This window comes from Abramis brama, assembly GCF_963993115.1.
Source record: "Abramis brama genome assembly, chromosome: 17".
NCBI lineage: Eukaryota > Metazoa > Chordata > Actinopteri > Cypriniformes > Leuciscidae > Abramis > Abramis brama.
Window position 1 is genome coordinate 18,975,830 of NC_139979.1, and position 19,273 is coordinate 18,995,102.

Below are 19,273 nucleotides of genomic sequence, written 5' to 3' on the forward strand. Positions count from 1 at the left end.
GAGAGCGAGCAGGACAGTTGTGTCATCACACAGACAGTCCATGCAGAATTAGACCCTCCCTGCTCTGTTTCCATGGAGACAGTTTGAAATAGACCTTATGATGGGCTGTTATAAAGGCCGAACTACCTGATCGCCACACCCTGACTCAACCGTTATTACCGTCAGCCGCTACAAACCACTCATACACTCAGAGCAGAGACAGAAAATAACAATCATTTGGGGAGAATCAAATTCTGTCTGATGTGGAAGAAAGAGGGAGGGACAAAGGGAGGGAAACGGAGAACCCATAATTAGCGAACACAATGAGTGTCTAACAAGGGAACTAATGAATTAGGCCGCAGACTTCCGCTGTTAGCATGGCACAAATTAATGACAAACATTTTTTTCGCTGATGGAATAGAATGAGAGGAGGTGGAGGAGAGGGAGAGGAAGTGAAGTGAAACTTGTGCATGAATCCAGCAACAGTTATAAAGGAGAAGCCGAATACCACTTCAGGGTCTCATCACTTTTCTCTTTTCATGTTGAGAGATTCAGAGTCCCTGAAGGGTTCTGCAGAGATGAGGGAATGAAGCGCAGCAGACCAATAGAGGGCTCTGTGGGTGGGACCTTAAAGGGACAGTTCACCCAAAACAATGACAATTCTGTCATCATTTATTCACTTTATGAAGAATTGACTAGTTGTTCTTTTTAATTTAATTACAATAAATGTGGACTAAAAGCATCATAAATGTATCATGCACGTGGTCCAAATGACTCATTAAGTATATTCCAAGTCTTTTGAAGTTTTTTCCAGTAATTTTAGAACCTATTTATTTCAGTTAGTTGTCTATATGCAACATTTCTATTTTTGTTTAAGTTTATATTTATTTTATTTAAACCTTATTAATTACCAAAAATGATTTTTAAGTTTTAGTTTTAGTTAGGAATAACAACACTGATTCACTGATCATTCTCTCCTGTACCGGATCAATCGGATTCATGGATAAATCATTTAGACTGTTTTTTCATCTTCTACAGAAGAAAGAAACTCGTACAGGTTTGGAAAGACATGACAGTGAGCAAATAATGACATCATTTTAATTTCTGGGTGAATTCTTTCTTTAAGTCCTGAGTCTTTTAAGTATATAATGTGAGTGGTCAACCAGAGCAAAAACATCTAACCACATGACACAAAAACACAGACAGACACAAACGCAATTACCGTCTGCTGAAGAACACCTGCGGTCACACTCGCCCATCTGCTTTAATCTTCCAAGGAGATTTTCCTTAGAAAGACAAAAAACACACAAATACAATGTAGAAAAATCTGAATTAAAACAAAACCTAAATATTTATCAGTGCATTAATATTCAGGTGCACAGAACTCGTAATGCGTGTAAATGTAATACATACTTATGTGAATATGTCTTAGAAAGCTATACAACAAAGAATGACAGGCTCAACAAATAATAAGTGGGATTACTGCTCAGGAAATGACTAAGGGTCTGGGAATAACCTGTTTGTACTCATTACACAGTAGCAAATCCTCTTTTCTAGTGATGGTCCACTTCTGTCCTTCCAGAATGAAAAGATGGTTACGCAGAAGCCAGTCAGCATGATCTGACAGACTTAAGATGAATGCAAGCATTGAAGCAGATTTGAACCGAACGTCCTCGTGAGTGATATACGTGATGGAGCAGGAGCGATTGTGACTGATGCATTTTTACTTCCCAATACCCAAAAAAGAGATCAGAGAACTGACACCCTTCTGACCCCCACCCAGGCGCCCGCCCACGGCTGCAACCTGACCCTGTGACCTCTGACACCTTCACCTTTTGGAAAAGCCTCAAGGGACGAACCTAAAATGGTTGGTATATTCAAACTAATGTGTAAACCAATATGTTTAACATACATAAAGTCATGCTACCGTGATCACCAGCAACATAAAACCATCACAACTTTTTATTTGTTGGTCTGTGTAAGCACTAGATGGATGTCTTGAACTGTTGTCATGCACTTTGCTGTTTTTTAGCATCTCACACCAGGATTGCTGCATTTTTAAGATGCTTTGTGAAGTTCAATGATGGACAGTAACAGTATTTTACCTTTTTTTTTATATTTATAAAATTTAAATAAAAATATTACACAATTTTATATTATAATATTTAGTATTTTAATTTTAAATTTTGTACTTTCAATTTGAGTCAATATGATTAATATCAGTACTTATAGGCCTATTTGTCATGTTTTGGTTATGTTTTCATGGACTTTTAGTTTGTATTTCCTTGTTCTTTATGTGTTCAGTTCCTGTTTCCCAGAGTTTCCTTAGTTACTGATTGTTTCTATGGTTACTGATTATGCTCACCTGTGTCTTGTTTGGTTGCTTGTATGCTCTAGTATATATTGCACTGTTTCTTTCTTGAGTTGTTTGTTATTGTCTTTGTTTAAGCAATGTTGTTACATTGCATTTTGCCTTGCCTTTATTTATTAAAACTGCTACAAAAGATTCTCTACTCAACTTTACTTTCATAGCTGCACCATGACAATATTTTACCATGGTGTCTGTACTTTAAGTCAAGTTCAGGATCTGTGTACTTCGTACACCGGAAAAAGTTAAAAGAAAAGAGCTTTTAAAAACATTTGACTTTCATACTATGCCTAATACTTTGCAGTAATATGATGTGATAACAACATAATACCAGGAGTAATCTCCCTCTGTCATTGTCTTTCAACATCACACACACACACACACACACACACACACACACACACACACACACTCACACACAGAGGACAAAGTCAAAAGTCTTAAATTCCTTTGAGCCTCAGTCACCAAATGTGGCTGATCTCATTTCACAAAACACACACACACACACTCTCTCTCCTGCCTCCCTGAATCATCTCTGTCTTTTTACTCTCTTATGGCACTTTAGAGGAGCTCTCTAAACCTTGGGCCCATGAGAAAACCAGCCATTTTGAAAGAGGACACCAGATAGGACAGAACAGAGAGTATCCTGCCATTTTCAAGTGTGTGTGGAGGTGGGGGAGGATTTATGTGTGTGACATTGATAACTGAGGTAGCGGGAGGGATCCATGGTGAGAGAGGGAGAGAGATGGATAGATTATGTGCTTTAGTAAGGGAATGAGCGGAATGCCAGTTTGTGTCGCTTCCCCACATTCTACAGGCCTGACATTGTGAGAGTGATCAGACCGCTCTACCCCTCAACAGCTGTGTGTGTGTGTGTGTGTGTGTGTGTGTGTGTGTGTGTGTGTGTGTGTGTGTGTGTGCGTGTGTGTGCGTGTGTGTGTGTGTGTGTGTGTGTGTGTGTGTGTGTGCACTGTAAAACGTGAACAGTTGGATCAACTTAAAAAAATTACTTCAATTGGTAACACCTAAAGAAATTAAGTTTTCTCAACTTAAATTATCACATTTTATCGTGGAAAAACGTGATAATTTAAGTTGAGAAAACTTAATTTCTTTAGGTGTTACCAATTGAAGTAATTTTTTTAAGTTGATCCAACTGTTCACTTTTTACAGTGTGTGTGTGTGTGTGTGTGTGTGTGTGTGTGTGTGTGTTGGAGGGGAGGGGTGCATATATGTGGACTCATGGGTGTACATAAGTTCTGAGCTTCCTCACTTAAATCAGCATTTAATTACATAAATCGTAGGCATTGGTGAAAGTGAAATATTAATATATGCTATGCTTTGTGTATGCAAAATATTACGTTGGTATTCAAAACCATATGCATCTTTCTCTCTCCCCCTTTAAGCTGTGACCTTGCACAATTATGCATCTTGGCAGCTGTTTTAAAGTAATTTCTAGATTTTAATCCAACTATTGTAGTGTTCACACCATAACCACATACCATGCATTTGTACCTTTCTGCAGAAAACATCCTGTTTTGTCTGTGCATATGTTAAGAAATAAATCGGCCGAATATGGGCAGGGCTTAAACCGAAAACCCAAACTAAATTAAAAGCTTGTTTTATAGGCCATCAAACTTGTATATTTCATACATGTGTTTATATGTATAATTATAGATTTTTTGTTTGTTTTTGTCTTTATGTAAATTAAAGGTATACATTTTTAAATGTGAAAAAAGAATAAAAGAAAAAAAAGTCATTGAAGTCATTCGGGCACATCCCTATATCAAGCATTTCTAAATGCTTAAGGCCAATAATGTTTCATTAGTTTCGTATACTTTCAAATATTATTTTAATTTAATTAATAATTCATGTTGTATAACTTATGTTTCTACATGCATCACACATCCTCAGTTTTTAATTTCATTAAAATGTATTAAAATGCCATGCATTACTGGTGGTTCCTCAGGGGGTTAAAACTGTAACTATCAGGCACATTTAAGTGCTTCTCTCGTCCTTGCATGTCTTTCATTCTAACCAGCTTCACTTTTCACAGATTTGATTTACCTCCTTTTCTTTTCAGCCACACTTCTCTCTTCCCTCTCCATCCTTCACAGTGAATTCCTCACAGGATCAGGCCTGCTTTTCATGCTTAGCTGAATAAAAAAAAAAAAAAAAAAGTGAGTGAGTGAGTGAGAAAGAGTGCATGAGACAAGAATGGAAATTTAGCTGTAGAAGAGATCTGTTGAAAAACACTCATTTAACAAGCGTAAAAGAGGGGAAATCTTCAGGAAGAGAATGAATGAAAGAGAGAGTGAGACAAAGCCAGGGCAAGTAGTGGAAGCAAATGAAACAATGTGCAAAGGTCATTGCAACATTACAGGGGGATCGCAGGTTGCCGAGCAACACACAAAGCTAGGCCTGCGGGAGAGAGGTAAAAAAGGGTGGGAGTGAAAAACAGAAAGAAGGAAGTGGGAATAAAGTAGAATGATAGTAGAATGTTATGGTTATATCACAAGTTAAGCCTTTGAATTTGAATTTGAATTTTCGAACACAGTGCAAAAGTTATAGTTCCTGTTTTTTTGTTTTTTTCTTGTGGCACGGTAAACTGAGCTCTGCTCAAGGACGCACCCTCAGCTTTATTGCATTGCGGTGAAATGCCCTCTACAGTATTGATTTTCATTAGAAAACATGAAAGATTAGTTGCATTACTTGGAACATAAAATTTAAAAGTGAAATATGAGTTAATGTCTCCCAACTTTATTAACCACAGAGGTGCAGTGTCTGAATCAATCAGCATATAACATTGTGATGTAATGATGTAATGGAAGTAGACAGATAATTTCTTCCATGTCACATATTTGAGTGAAATTGATTATCAAAAAAATTATAAAAAATGTAGGGCAGGACTTGGTTGTTGATTGGATGAAGGCAGATCTGAATGCCAGCTTATGGTCGATTGTAAGAAAGGGGCGTGGTTTACACTGAAGTCTGGCATACATCACCTGAGACAAGTCTGTTGTTTCACCAGAAGACTGAGTAATGACATTTTGATTAAAAAAAATTAAACATATGTTCACTGTTCACATTGAGATCATTAATATACATTTTGAATTTTCTGTTTCACGCCTACTTTAAAGTCACAATGAAACAGAAGTAGTGACAGACCTTTTCTTCAATATCGCGACATATTGTATAATAGATTATTGAAAATGTAGGGAAAGGTCTTGGTTCCATCCATTGGTTGTAGATTGGGTTTGGAGGCAGATGAACTCACGAGCCTGCAGGGCTGGGTTTAAGTAGACTAAAAGATTGAAAAAGTCTTGCATATGTCACCAGAGAGAAACCTGTCATTTTCACCAGAAGGTCCAGTTATGACGTTTTGATTAAACAGGTCAAAACATTAAACAAAAACATGCATGTATGAATTTTGCACATTAAGATCTATAACATGCATTCAGAAAAAAGATTTTTCATTACATGCTGACAAAGCGTAAGGGAAAGAAAGAACCAAGCTGGGGATTTGGGTCTTTAAGTCTTTAACCATTAAAAGTGTGTGTGTGAGCTAAAGTTAATCATGTTCATAGTCAAACCAGGTCATGCATTCAAAGCGAAGAGAACAAAAAGAACAAGCTGCTTTCCAAACAAAGTTTGAACTGGAGCTCTTACAATTCTTCTCTTTTTTTCTCTTTAAACACATTCTCTCCTTCAACACACCTTAGTTACAGTTTCAGTCCTGATGTTAAATGATCTCTCTCTCTGTTTTTCTCAAATGCACTTCACTTCTCTGTGCAAATTCTTTCCGTGCCATAAAAAGCAATAACTTCACACATGCTCATGCTCATACACGATTCCTGCGGTCAATAGGATTTGAGAAACAATATTGACTCACTAGGCCGACTGCTATTTTTTTCTGTCCACTATTTATCTCAGTGTTACTGAATGACTGCCAACAAGTTTCCAATTCCCATCTCCTTCCAATGAAGGGGCAAGTAGCAACACATAGCTGTGGAATAACTCTTTTTCACTCACCCACCCTTGTCTACCTGTCCTATTTACCTTTAATTTTGCTTTCCACTGACATTAAAGCACCACACCCATTTCATTCTCCTCCTGTATTTGTGAATGTGCAGAATCTAGCATGTTTGAACTTTTTAAGCTAATGACATTTCTTTTTCTTTTCTTTTCTCTTCTTTCTTATTTAACCTCATTGCCTCTGAGCGCAGGTTTTAGTCTGTTAACACACTAGTCTTTACTGTCTTGCCTCAGGACATAATGGTATATTGCTGGAGTTCTACTCTGTAATAATGCGATCTTTTAACACTACAAAGGTGTACCTACTTTCTATAGGCGCTGACATCAAACTCTATGGAGAAAAGCCAACATAATGTTTAGTTATTAGACATTTAGCCAATACAAGAGTTACGGTGGACACCAGAAAGGGTTAACAAGGTAAATCCTGTATTGTTTCCTTACCAACAATATTAAATTTCCTATTCCCCAAATCTCTCCGTTCCTGTACCACTTTTTTTTTTAAGTCTCTCAGAGGTACGCGTATCATTTACAGCGGCGCTGCCAGGTCACGGGTTCCCTGCTTTACTCGCTCCTGATTGGACAATTACCTCATTAAATATTTAAAGAAGCACCTGACTGAGTGCTGCCATTGGACGCAGCTAGTGTAGTTATGTAAATGAGCACCTGGTCGTGTTTGCAAGCCCTGAGGGGAAGAGAAAGAGGTCTAAAAGCTAAGCGCTTATATTATGAGCGCGCGGAGAGAGAAGCACTGATTGAGAAATAAATAAGGACGTCCGTGTCACTTGCGCTCGTCGGATTTAACAGAACATTCCTACTCACAAACCTTTTCAAACGTGGAACGTACTTGCTTGCTTTCAGAAACTTTTTGCCAATCGCTTTTTTATTCTGTTTATTTATTGGTACTTTTGTGGCTTTAAGCACAAAGTCATACGACTGTGCCAGACTATATTTACCTACTAGTATAAAAACAACCTGCCAAAGTGAACTACACGGATTAAAAAGAAGAATCAGGCGATTGCCTACATTTGGAGACGATTTCGCGTTCTGTCAGACTTAAAGGTGAGTGATCAGAAAATAGCCTACTCCGATAATTGCTTGTAAGTGTAGTTTATTTATGGTGTGCAAGTTATCAGATGTTACTTTTGACTTTATCGTTTTTAGTTAATGCAGTGTCGATTCTCGGATCGCGATTGTCAGCGTTGTTTCGAACCGCTGCGTGGAAACGCATTTGCCTTTCCATTAAACTCTACGTGAGTTGGTTTAGACTGCTCAAATGTGTTAAGTCGTAGCGCGAGTAAACTTAACTGTCCCTGTCTCGTGCATGGCGGCCAAGAGTCTCGGAGTGTGTACGTGAGGAGTTTGGATGTCTGCCACTGTACAGGGAATGCGCTCGGTCTGCTGCGGATCGAGTCGTGCAGTTTGTTTGTGAAGTTGTTATTCACACCCACTCGACGAATTTAAATGGTTCCCGTTTATGATACCTGGAACCCGGGTTTAATGCCAACATTCAAATACTGATTCAAGCAAAAATGCTTGAAAACTGCCGTGGGTATTGATGGTGGTATATATTTACCCACCTGTGGCCCCGGCATTACGCGTCAGTAAGTATTTATGGGCTACCGCAATCTTGCTTTTAACTGCATTTGCAGAGCAGTCTGGAAAACACTCCAAACTGACGAGTCACGGTGTTAAATCAGTAAGATTTAGGCAAAGTTCTTGTCAGACCTACTATGCTGATTTATGTTTGTTTGCTTTTGGTGTTTGAACTTATTTACAGCTTGTAAATATGGTCTACCACATTAACCAGTTTAATCACAAATAGTTTTTTTTCCAGCTAAGTCAGCACATGTTTACTTCTTGGGGGGCTAAATGAAGCAAAATCCTTGTCTTTTTGAGATGGACACAATCTTTCAGAGGGGCAAATAGAATTAAAAAAGCTCTGTTGATGTGACTTATAATCAGCCATGTAAAAATGCTGACATGAAATCAATAGGTTAGTAGGCTATTACACATTAGTTTATTTGATAGCTCTGTGTAAATACATCTTTGGTTAGGCTAGACCTTTCAAACTCAAATGCAGGTCTACGTTTGGTCAGTGTTAACAGTGGGGTTAAATAGCAGTGGTTTTGTTTTTAAGCTGTCTTTAACAACCACTTGAGAGTAGCGTGTTTGAAAGGGAATGTGGCATCCAGTTGCAACTGTCAGATCTAGCGATTGTCTGCACTATATTGAAAGATCCTCTCACCACAGTCCATGCGATTCAAGCTCAATAAATTCTATAAGTGCCCTACACTGAGTTGCAATGCAGGTATTTGCTATGATGTCCATGTTGAAACACACCGCATGGCATTTTATTAAGTATACGTTTCGGTGAATTGGTGGCTAATTCTTATGAATTTTTACAATTTCATGCATACATTTTCATACAATCTGGAGACGCCTCAGCTAGGTTCGGGGTGAACCCTCATTCTTACCTTTTTCCCCAAAAAATTTTACATTTCCATACAAAGTCATACAAAATCACCACCTTGTAAAAGAGTTTTCTCATGAGGTCAGGTGGGGTAATTGCGACCCTTCTGCACCAGAGGTGACTTCAGACCCGTGTGAGACCTTGTGGACGGATCAGCATCAGGAGAGCGACTTAATACTGTCTGCTAAATCTGTTCTAGATTAATTGTGAACATTAGAAATACACCGCAATGCCAGTAAAGCACATTCGAATTGCCTTTTGTGTTTTCTGAAGAGGCAAAAGAAAATGCAGAGTATGCGCAAAAGCTATGAAGAGATGCTAATGAATGCACCAAGAAGCTGGAAATTCACCCATCCCCCTATTCCATCTTCTATTTCTCCTCTCTTTGTTTAAAGGGGGTTTTGGGACTTGTGAATAAAGGCACAATGAAAAGTGAAATGAATTGTGCTGTGTCACCAAGGGAGGAGACCAAGTGCCAAGAGGGGTACAAAGGAATGTGTTTGTGTGTGTGTACTAGGCAGACACACACTCAGCAAACATCTCTGAGGAAGTTGAAAGCATTGATCTGAGCAATGAGGGTTTTATTATGAGTTTGTTTTATGGAGAAATTAGCTAAGAAATCTTTGCTGGGGCATCATACTTGGGAAAATTTGTCTCTATTTAAATACAAAGAAAGAACTATAAATCGTTTCCATTGCATTTTTTTTCTTCATTTTTATATGTGTGTGTTTTTGAGCTCGCGATGAAATGTTTTTCATGCATCTTTTAAACCTTTTTGTCTTCACACTCACATTTTTGTAAACAACAGGCTAATCTCTGACTAGCGTGTGGTGGGTAAAGATGGAGGGATTGAAGGATAATTAAAAGAGAGGGAGAGACACTGGTTGCATACAGAGTGGAAATGAGCTCTCGGTTGGAACTAACATCAGACGTCTTCTAGTCTTGTTTCATCTTTTAAATTATCTTTTGACACACCCTATACCTCTCTCTCTCTCTCTCTCTCTCTTTTCTCTCTTTAGTCCGCATACCTTCGATGCTGTAATTCATCCTCCTGAGTAATGTCTAACTTTATATCACGTTCTGTTCGTCTCCTGTCTTCCGTCACTGTCTCGATGCTGTCCCATCTTGATGCTGAAGTAGCTGTAAATCATTTATTCATCCATCCATCTCTCCATCTATCAGTTACACATCACTGTCTCTATGTCTTCAGTCTCTTTTGTCAGCTCTTGTACATTGCTGTGGGTGTTTGTGTGTACATATACATTTATCAAGGCCATAAACGTCAATATATAAACAATTCATAATTGGAAGATCTATAAATGTATTAATTTATCCAGAAATGCATTAAAGGTGCAATTCATAGATGCACTGGCTTGGATATGCATGAATTACAATTCATTTTGACATTTGTTTTTTTGCAGACATAAAGTCAGAAATATCAGGGTTACAACTGTCCTAATCTTAACGAAGAAACTCTTAAAGGGTTAGTTCACCCAAAAATCAAAATGATCCCATAATTTACTCACCCTCAAGCCATCCTAGGTGTATATGACTTTTTTCTTTCAGCCAAACACAATCAGAGTTGAATAAAAAAAAGTATCCTGGCTCTTCCAAGCTTTATAATGGGAGTGAATAGAGCTCCAAAAAGTGCATCTATCCATCATAAAAGTAATCCATACGGCTCCAGTGGGCTAATAAAGGCCTTTTGAAGCAAAACGATGCCTTTTTTTTAAATAAGTCGAGTTTCGGTATGATTATGGCATGAATTCATAATGACAGAATATTTTTAATTTTGTCATAATTTTGACTTTTCAATCTCATAATTACTTTTTTGTTTCCCATTTAAAGTCAGAATTTTGATTTAACAGAGCAAGATTTTTTTCATATTTGGTGAAATGGGTTTCCATATTATTTGTTATTGTTTTCTTATTCTTTCTTAGAAAGAATAAACTTGACAAAATGTATGAATGAATAAGTCATGATATTTGTGAAAAAATGTGTAAATAATATGCTTGTATGAATCTTGATACCCTTGTATCATTCTGATTGAATCAAATAGATATGATCTCCAGTTTTACTCATACTTACAGATACACTTGTTATTTTTCTCCAGTATTTCAACCTAAAAACTTAAAGTATACATTTTCAAGGATTTTCTGCCTGTTTTATTGATTCATCATGCTCCATATATTATGTGCTGTTCATCTATTTCATGAATCACACATAACCCCACTGCTGAAGCCTGGATCATTGAAGAAATCAATGTTCATAGATCCTTGGCTTGTGTGCATGAATCACTTTTACATAAGGGTTTTACTGCCTTCATTAATGACTTACTTGAAGGGGTAACCACAAAGTGAAACATTACAGCCGGATCTGCACACATCAGCCAGCTTTAAACCAACTTGCTGTCTCAGAACTGCACGGAGAGCAACAAACTAAAGTGTTATTCAGACTGATTCATACAGGAAGAAATTATTCATCTTCCAACACAAAGTGAAGGAACAACTCATTAGCATGTCCTCTTGATATATCTTGCAAGGTCTATAACCTAAGAGTAATATGAAAATGTTTAAACAGGTTGGAGATTTCTGATTTAGATAGAGGTTCTGCATAATAACTATAGTAACAAACATATATATGCATTCTCGCAACTGCTGTCAAGCTCATGTATTTCTCTAGCAATCACTCATGGCTTCAAGCAATATAGACAAGCTTTTGAAAGTTGTTTGTGAAAACAGGAACATTCAACATCAAAGCTGCAGCTTCTGTAATTTTTTTTCCTTTGCCTGAATCTCGATTGCCAAACACTAGAGGAAAACCATAACTATAAACCGTGTTTAGTAATCCTCCAGACATCAGGCAGATATTGCACCTACAGCCTTGCTTTGACTTGAGATGTTTTTCTGCATTCGTGATATCTGAATCAAATCATCAGTCCAGATACATCTCGTGCAATCTCTGACGCTATAAGCTCCAGGAAAAGGTTTTGTGCGAGCACTCAGGTTGGTGTGTTTTCAGCATGAATCAGTGCTGTTCACATTGCTGAGATTTGCGTTACGCCTTTCCGTTTGACCTGTTCGCGGCAAAAAAACCCTTCACTTTTGGCTTTTTTTTTTTGGAAAAATGCCATCCTTTCTTGTCTTTTCACCCGTTTTGAATTACCGTATTATTAACCCTCTATTTAAAGACTGTATTCACCTTTCATTCAGTTTTTTTCATTTTTCTTCATGGTCCAAAGTCAACGCTCACTTACTCAACAAGAAAGCAGTATCAGACATTTTCTGTTTGCTTTAGGGGCCGTTTACACGACACTGTTTTCCGTTAAAAACGGAAAGGTTTTTTAATGCGTTTTGGCCATTCATTGACACGACAATTGTGTTTTGGGGGCCTGAAAACACAAGATTTTGAAAACGATACCATTATCGTCTCCGTGTAAACATTTGAAAATGAGAATTTGTGAAAATGGTGATGCCATGCACATGCATATTATTATTATTATTATTTTTTTACTTTTTTTTTTATTAACATTTTGCAAGTAACAACAATTAACATTCATTCCATTAACAAAAATACTACTGACATTTTAAATTTACAACGAGTAGAACAATTGACTTTGTACAAGGGACATAGAGTATTGACATTTAAACAGATAATACATAAAAATATTAAATAAATAGAAAAAAAGAAAGAAAAGAAAGGCGAAGAAATAAATTTGCATTACTTTCATTTTGACTCATGTAGGGGGATAGAAAGATCTCATTTAAACATGGTATCTCTGTTCACAGGTGACTTTATAATCTTATTTAATATCTGGGATGTTTTAACCGCTTTTGTGTTTCTTTTAAATTTACATAGGGAATCAGCAAGACTTTTTAATTCAGAGCAAAAGACAATAAAATTTGGTTTCGAAGCTGTAAATTTAGATTTGTGGATATGACCTTTTCCAAGCAAGCAAAAGAACGAAGAACGTTATGTTCTTTTGGTTATGTTCCAAAAGAACATAACCAGTGTTAGAAAGCAAAAATAATACCATTTCTTCTGTAATATCAAAAAGGATATTAAAGGATGTAAAAATCAAAACTGAAATCTCTGTCCAAAATGATACTGTGAAGGGACATCTAAAAAAACAAATGAAGCACAGATTCATTTTCAGATCCACAAAAAGAACATTCTGGTTGAATATCCATAAACTTAGATAAAAATAACTTACAGGGGTAAAAATTGGAGGATACATTTGTTTCCATAAAGCCATTGCTTTAGGAGCAATACTGCTCATAGAGATTCATATTTTTCTTATATGAATATAATTGCATTTTTTATCTAACAAATCAATTCCACCTATCATTAAACAGGGAGTTTCAACCTTCAATGGAGAGTAGTGTCGGATAATTGAATAAGATGTAGAAGCTTGGGTGATATACCTTAAATTATCCTCAAACTCTATACGCGTAATTAGGGGCCAAGCACCGAAGGTGCGTAGGCACCTATTGTATCTGTTCCCGTTCCTATTATTATTATTATTCTTCATTTTTCCGACTGGGAGTCTATGGCAGCCCATAGAACCGCTTGCGGGAAAGTTATAAAATTTGGCACACTGATAGAGGAGAGTCTGAACTATCAGCATAGCAAATTTGGAGTCTGCAATTCATTCCCTCTAGCGCCACCAGCTGTCCAAAGTTGCACTCATGTTTATGCTAATAACTTTTGAACCACAAGGGCTAGAAACAAAATTCTTTTTTCCTCTTATTCCTTGGCTCAGTACGATTCGATTGCACGAATTTTTTTCCGCCATTTTGAATTTTCCGAAAAACCTACTTTTTCGAACTCCTCCTAAGCCGTTACTCTGATTTTCACGAAAATTGAACCAGATCATCTCCAGACCATGCCGACAAAAAGTTATGGAATTCAAGTTGATTCTCCAAACCGTTTTCGATAAACCCTTGAACAAATTTTACGTAGCGCTTGCGAAAACAGACATAAGGCTGTATCTCCGCAACGCTTTATTGGATTCAGACCACACTTGGTACATGTCATCACAAGCATGACCTGAGGCAACATGCTGCGTTTCGGCACAGCACCACCTACTGGTCCGGAGATATGAAAAATAGATTTTTTTTCTTATAACTTCTGAACAGTTTGTCCAAAAATCATAAATTTGGTCTTGTTAGATTCAGGGCGTCATGCTGAGTCGATTTATATCTAATTTTCCCAGATCAGCCATTTTGGCTGTCGGCCATTTTGAATTTTGTGCTAAAATGCTGTATTTTAAGAACGCATTAACGGATTGTTACGAAAATTGGTATGGGTCATCAGCACAATGCCTTGAAGTAGCGTGAGAAGTTTCGAGACAGCGCCTCCTAGTGGTCAAAAGTTATAACAAAATTTACATAAAAGCTAATAACTTTTGAATAAATCTGGCTATTGAAATGCCACTGGTCTTAATAGATTCCTTGGGTCAAGCCGAGAACATAGATACCAAGTTTACCTTATTTGGCCGAACTTCCTGTCCGCCATCTTGATTTTCATTCAAAACCTACTTTTTCGAACTCCTCCTAGACCGTTTGTCCGATTTTCACCAAAATCGAATCGTATCATCTCCAGACCGTGCTGACTAAAAGTTATGGATTTCGTGTCGATAGACGAAACCGTTTTCGTATAGCGCAACAGCAAAGTTGAGGCATGATGCCAAAAGGACTATTCAGGCTTTATCTCTGCAATGCCTAGACATATTGACACCAAACTTTGTATGTGTCATTGTCACTTCTCTCTGACCACATCACATCAGTTTCGTAACTGTGGTCGAAAGTAATAATCAATTAAATCATATTTTGTATTACTGTTTATGTGATTTTACAGCCATTTCGCCTAAAATCCTCTTTAAATGTCTTTAATTGCTCATTGTTGCAGTTGGTCTGACACCTTCAGCCATGTTGGCATATCCTGTCATCTGCTTGCGCTTGGCCCCGATAATTGCTGCTTGCAGCTATATTTAATATTGTTTTCCTTAATGAATTTTTCATAACTAATCAGATTTTTTTTTAAATAAAGATTATATTTTTTAACTTGTTTTTGTACAAAACATATTGATTATTCCATACAATACATTTATGCTGTAAAAAATTATGCTTAAAAGCCAATTTTCCATGAATCTAGTGCTTGCTTGTGAAAATTTGCTAACTTTTTTGTAGCAATTTACTACAGATAAAGTCACAACTCAGCAAAAAATGTAAACCACCACAACGGTCGAATAATAAGTTTGGAATGAAAAACCAGGGAGCATTTCCTCCAAGTATACATTGTTTGAGGCTGTTGATTGCTATGCACATCATGCACATGTGTTCACTATAGGCGCATAGTGTTTCTTTACAAAGTGACTTCGCCAACTACTGGCCTGGCATGCTAATACAGCTGTTTTAGTCGTTTTCTCAGTCGATTTTTAAGTCCATGTGCCATCAATCTTTAATCAAAAAATGTATGTTTCATGTCTACTTTAACTAGATTCTTTGCTAATAGGCACATGTCATCAGTGTGGATGCACTTCACCACTGACTCTAGAATAGCCAGAATTGTTTGGCTAGTTGCCAAAGAACTTTTGGTTTATCACCTGTGAATACTGAAACTTTATTTTCCAAGGAATATCTGACCTCACAGATCCCTTTTCCTGATAATAGGTAGATCAACACAGATGGTTCTGAGAAAACACATTTCTTATTTTATGAGCTCAAAGATGAGGAAACTGAATATGGTGATGTTCTCTGAATAGCAGTGCATGGGAAAATGGATTTGGCTTTCTGTTCAAATGGTCTGGGTGTATTGTGGGAACTGTCAGCTGTGAGTGTTGGATGGGGTGAGGTGAATAATCAGGCAAGTGCAGAAATGTACCTGGCGGGTCAAAGGCATATAATGTCTGCTGGCCTGTGTGAGCTTTTCATGTAGATGAGGCTTAAATCGAGGCTTTAATAATTTGGCCAACCCCAGATAATTCCCGTAAGATATTCTTTTCTCGTAAAGTGACTAACCCTTCCTGTCGTTATTCAACCTTCACGGCCTTTGTTTTCTGTCCTGCTCGTTTCACTCTTCCTCTCTCTCTGTCTCATTTGTCATTTATATGACTCTTTTCCTGTTCATTTAGTAAGAAATTCTGATTTCCTCTTCCTGTCAGCCGCAAATTCACAAGTTAACAGTCATCTTGGCAGGACTGCCGAAGGAATAGCTCATCCGTGCGACTGAGCCAGGGACTGACGCACACCTGAGTCATGATTTAGCATACAAATGATGTGTCCAAGTGTAAACACGACCCTTCATTCTTCAAAATACTGCTGCTGTCGGATAGCCAACTTCAGAGCTGGTGTGATCGGACTCACAAGTGACAAAGAACCACATGTCACTTGTGCACTGATCTGATGTTTAACCCTCTGATGCTCTCGCTGTCAAAAATGACCAAAACATTGTTTTATTTCAATGAAATGAATGTAATATATTTGATTTGATAATGTTTTTTATTTAATATTTTGTATTTTTTAGGGGATTTTATGGTACTAAATTATATTTATGCTGTTATAATCCATTTATTCACTTTCTGAGCATAGACCTTAAACTGTAAATTTAAACTGTTGTAAATTTTGAATGCTTTTAGAGTTCTTTAGAGTTTGAAGTCTTTTTTTTAAGACGACACTTGACAAATTATTGCTGAAGTGAAAAAAGTTTTAAAAATGAACATTACACAATTTTATGTTTATTGTTATGAAAAATGCACAAAAATACTATTTTCAATTTATATATGAAATATATATTTTCAAAAACACATTTTACTCTGAAACTGCAAGAAAATCAAAGCCATTAATCTAATAAGTTGTGTTCTAAATTTGAGCTTGACATCAAAAAAAGTACTTTGTTTGAACACAGTACCAAAAAAGTTTCCAGTAGATGAAATTCATCTCCCATTCATTTCAAATGCAGTCATTTTTGACCGCGAGGAACACAAGTGTGACTATTTTTTTCAGGACCATTTAACCTTTTTGACTCATGTCCGTGATTTGTTTTGTGTTCACATAGCAAGTGCCAAAACCTTTACCAAGTTTTGTACCAATAAAAAAATTCTGTCAAAAATGACAGAAGAACACCAGAGGTTTAAAGGGAAAATCAAAACAATGGAGCTGAGGACGCTGAGTCTTCTCAGCACGAGCATTACTCATCGATTCTTTCTCATGCCAATGTGAACGCACACATCGTGTTAAGTCATTCTCCACAGATTTGGAGTGGTTGGAAACTTTTCATCTGCCTCACTGACTCAACTCATAACAGCCTCACATATACATGAAGTAGTGAAATGTGACCATCTACGCTGTCATTTAAAACTAGTTGGACACTGTTTTACTCTATCAATGTTGTATAACAACACTATGATGTTGTTATGGTGATGAAATAAGAGTAATGCCATATAATATCCTATACACTTTACTAAAAATTTTAATTGGGATTTGTCAGAGACCAAATTAACCAAATTGCCACAGGCCTATAGCAGTTAGTACTCAAGGCATGTTGAACTGTGGTGTACATTCAGGAGACCCAGGTCTGAATCCAACTTGGCAAATAACAACATCAAAAAACAGTTAGAACAACTGACCTTTCGTTAAATCCCACCCTCCTTGGTACAATATATTTGGAGTGATTTTGGAAAGATATTTCCCCTTCCGACAATCCTAGGTAAAGTCCCGATTATCTTGATTCTACAGATTATTTGATCAGATTTTCCTGTGGTGTGAGGTGTTTTAAGAGTGACTGAATCTGCTCGGAACAACGGCGGGGACACACCGATCTCGAATCGTAAACGTTGAATATTTTTGATCAGAAATCCTGTTGTGTGGGGGGAACCTCAAGGACAAACGTGTGCACGCTCTGGAGATTAAAACAACAATACCCAATCAGAAAGTGAGCTGACGGAAGACTCACCTCCAGCTTGTGTTGTAACATGTAAAATCCATGTTCACACCGTCTCTATTACTTCATCTAAACAGCCTCCCACCCCCAATTTTCTGTAAAATGCAGTCCTTACACTATACGCGCCATTTGTTTTTGCCGGTTGTCCACCATGTTTGTTTACTTTAAAATCACATTTGATGCAGGAGATTTTGCAAGATTTCCCGTGTTCACAGTCCGTACTCTGGTTATCTGTGAATTTGTGGTCTCTCACATTTTGAAAATCTAATCAGATTTTAAAAATCTTTTTGTGTGGCTCCAGCTTTACTGTTGCAACTTAAAATTTAGATAACATCCCAAAGAAATAAACTGGAGGTTAACACGAACAGCATAAATTCTCAGTAAAATATGATTATAAAGTGGTAAAATTATTCTTGCATGAAATAGAATGAATTTTGACATTGCAAATCCTTTTTATCTGCTTTTAATGTATTTTTTTTTAAAAGAAAAAAGTAATTAAATACAACCTAGAAAAAAACATTTTACCATATTTTGTATTATTCCTATGGAACTGTATTTAAGACTATCCAAACACACAACCTCCATAGCAAAATCTTATTTAAGATAAGATCATTTCCATCCTGTAACTTTCTCCATTTTGACCTAATTTATGAATCTTATAACCACAAATGTCATTAGTGATTATGATATTGAGATCTGACATGGTGAATCTCACAAAAACTGTTAAAAAATGTCATGTTTTACTACAAAATTGAAAGGAAAATAAATAATACACTTTCCAATATATATATATATATATATATGGACAGAGAAAGAAAGAGAGATTTTCTTTAAAAAATAAACTAATTTAGCTGTGAATTTCCTTTTTTTTCCCCTGAGATATGAACCAGATATTTCTTTGCATGGTTCACTTGTTTGGAACTTTGAAAGTGTATTTCACTTTTATTTCAAGCTTGTTTCAAGGGGGTTAAACAGTGCAGATGGAGTCATGAAGGTGAAAGGTAGCGGTGATGATGTGTTGCGTGTATTGATGATGTGACACGTACTGAAATGCTTCAAGGAGTTTGCCCTACGGTTGTGTCCCAGGGTTATAGACTCTAAAACACATTTGTGAGATTTGCTTTATCAGCAGGTCTAATACTGACAGTTCTTGATGTGCTTGTGTGTGTGAACTTGCTTCAGGCCAGTCAGTTAAATCTTTGTCACGAAGGGGGTTTTTTTTAAAGGAGCTGAACTGACGAATTTGCTGTGTGAAACTCCCCAGAGCAGAATCACACCCAGAGTGACCTCAGCTGTGTCAACCTGAGTTATGAGCCTCATTGTTACAGTATAAGGTATAGGGGGTTCTGATTGACTTTTATGCAATGAGTCATTTGAGTGTTTAAGATCTTCATCTGTTTATACTGAACACAGTATATAGGGGCATCATTCCAGAGCGTTTCCTATATGCCTCCCACTGGACCAGATCCGCTGAGGAGGTT

At 37.0% G+C, this 19,273-nt stretch overlaps 1 protein-coding gene across 3 annotated transcripts in view; it reads left to right on the top strand.

Moving 5' to 3' along the window:
• The first annotated feature begins 7,019 nt into the window (after positions 1–7,019).
• The window catches only part of ddr1 (discoidin domain receptor tyrosine kinase 1), a 40,936-nt gene continuing 28,682 nt past the window's right edge, over positions 7,020–19,273 (top strand). The window contains exon 1 of one of the 3 annotated variants that reach the window (XM_084088078.1): positions 7,020–7,438. The gene's annotated coding sequence lies outside the window, so the exon portion shown is untranslated. The remainder of the gene's footprint in view (positions 7,439–19,273) is intronic. The other 2 variants (XM_084088079.1, XM_084088080.1) reach the window with 2 other exon arrangements.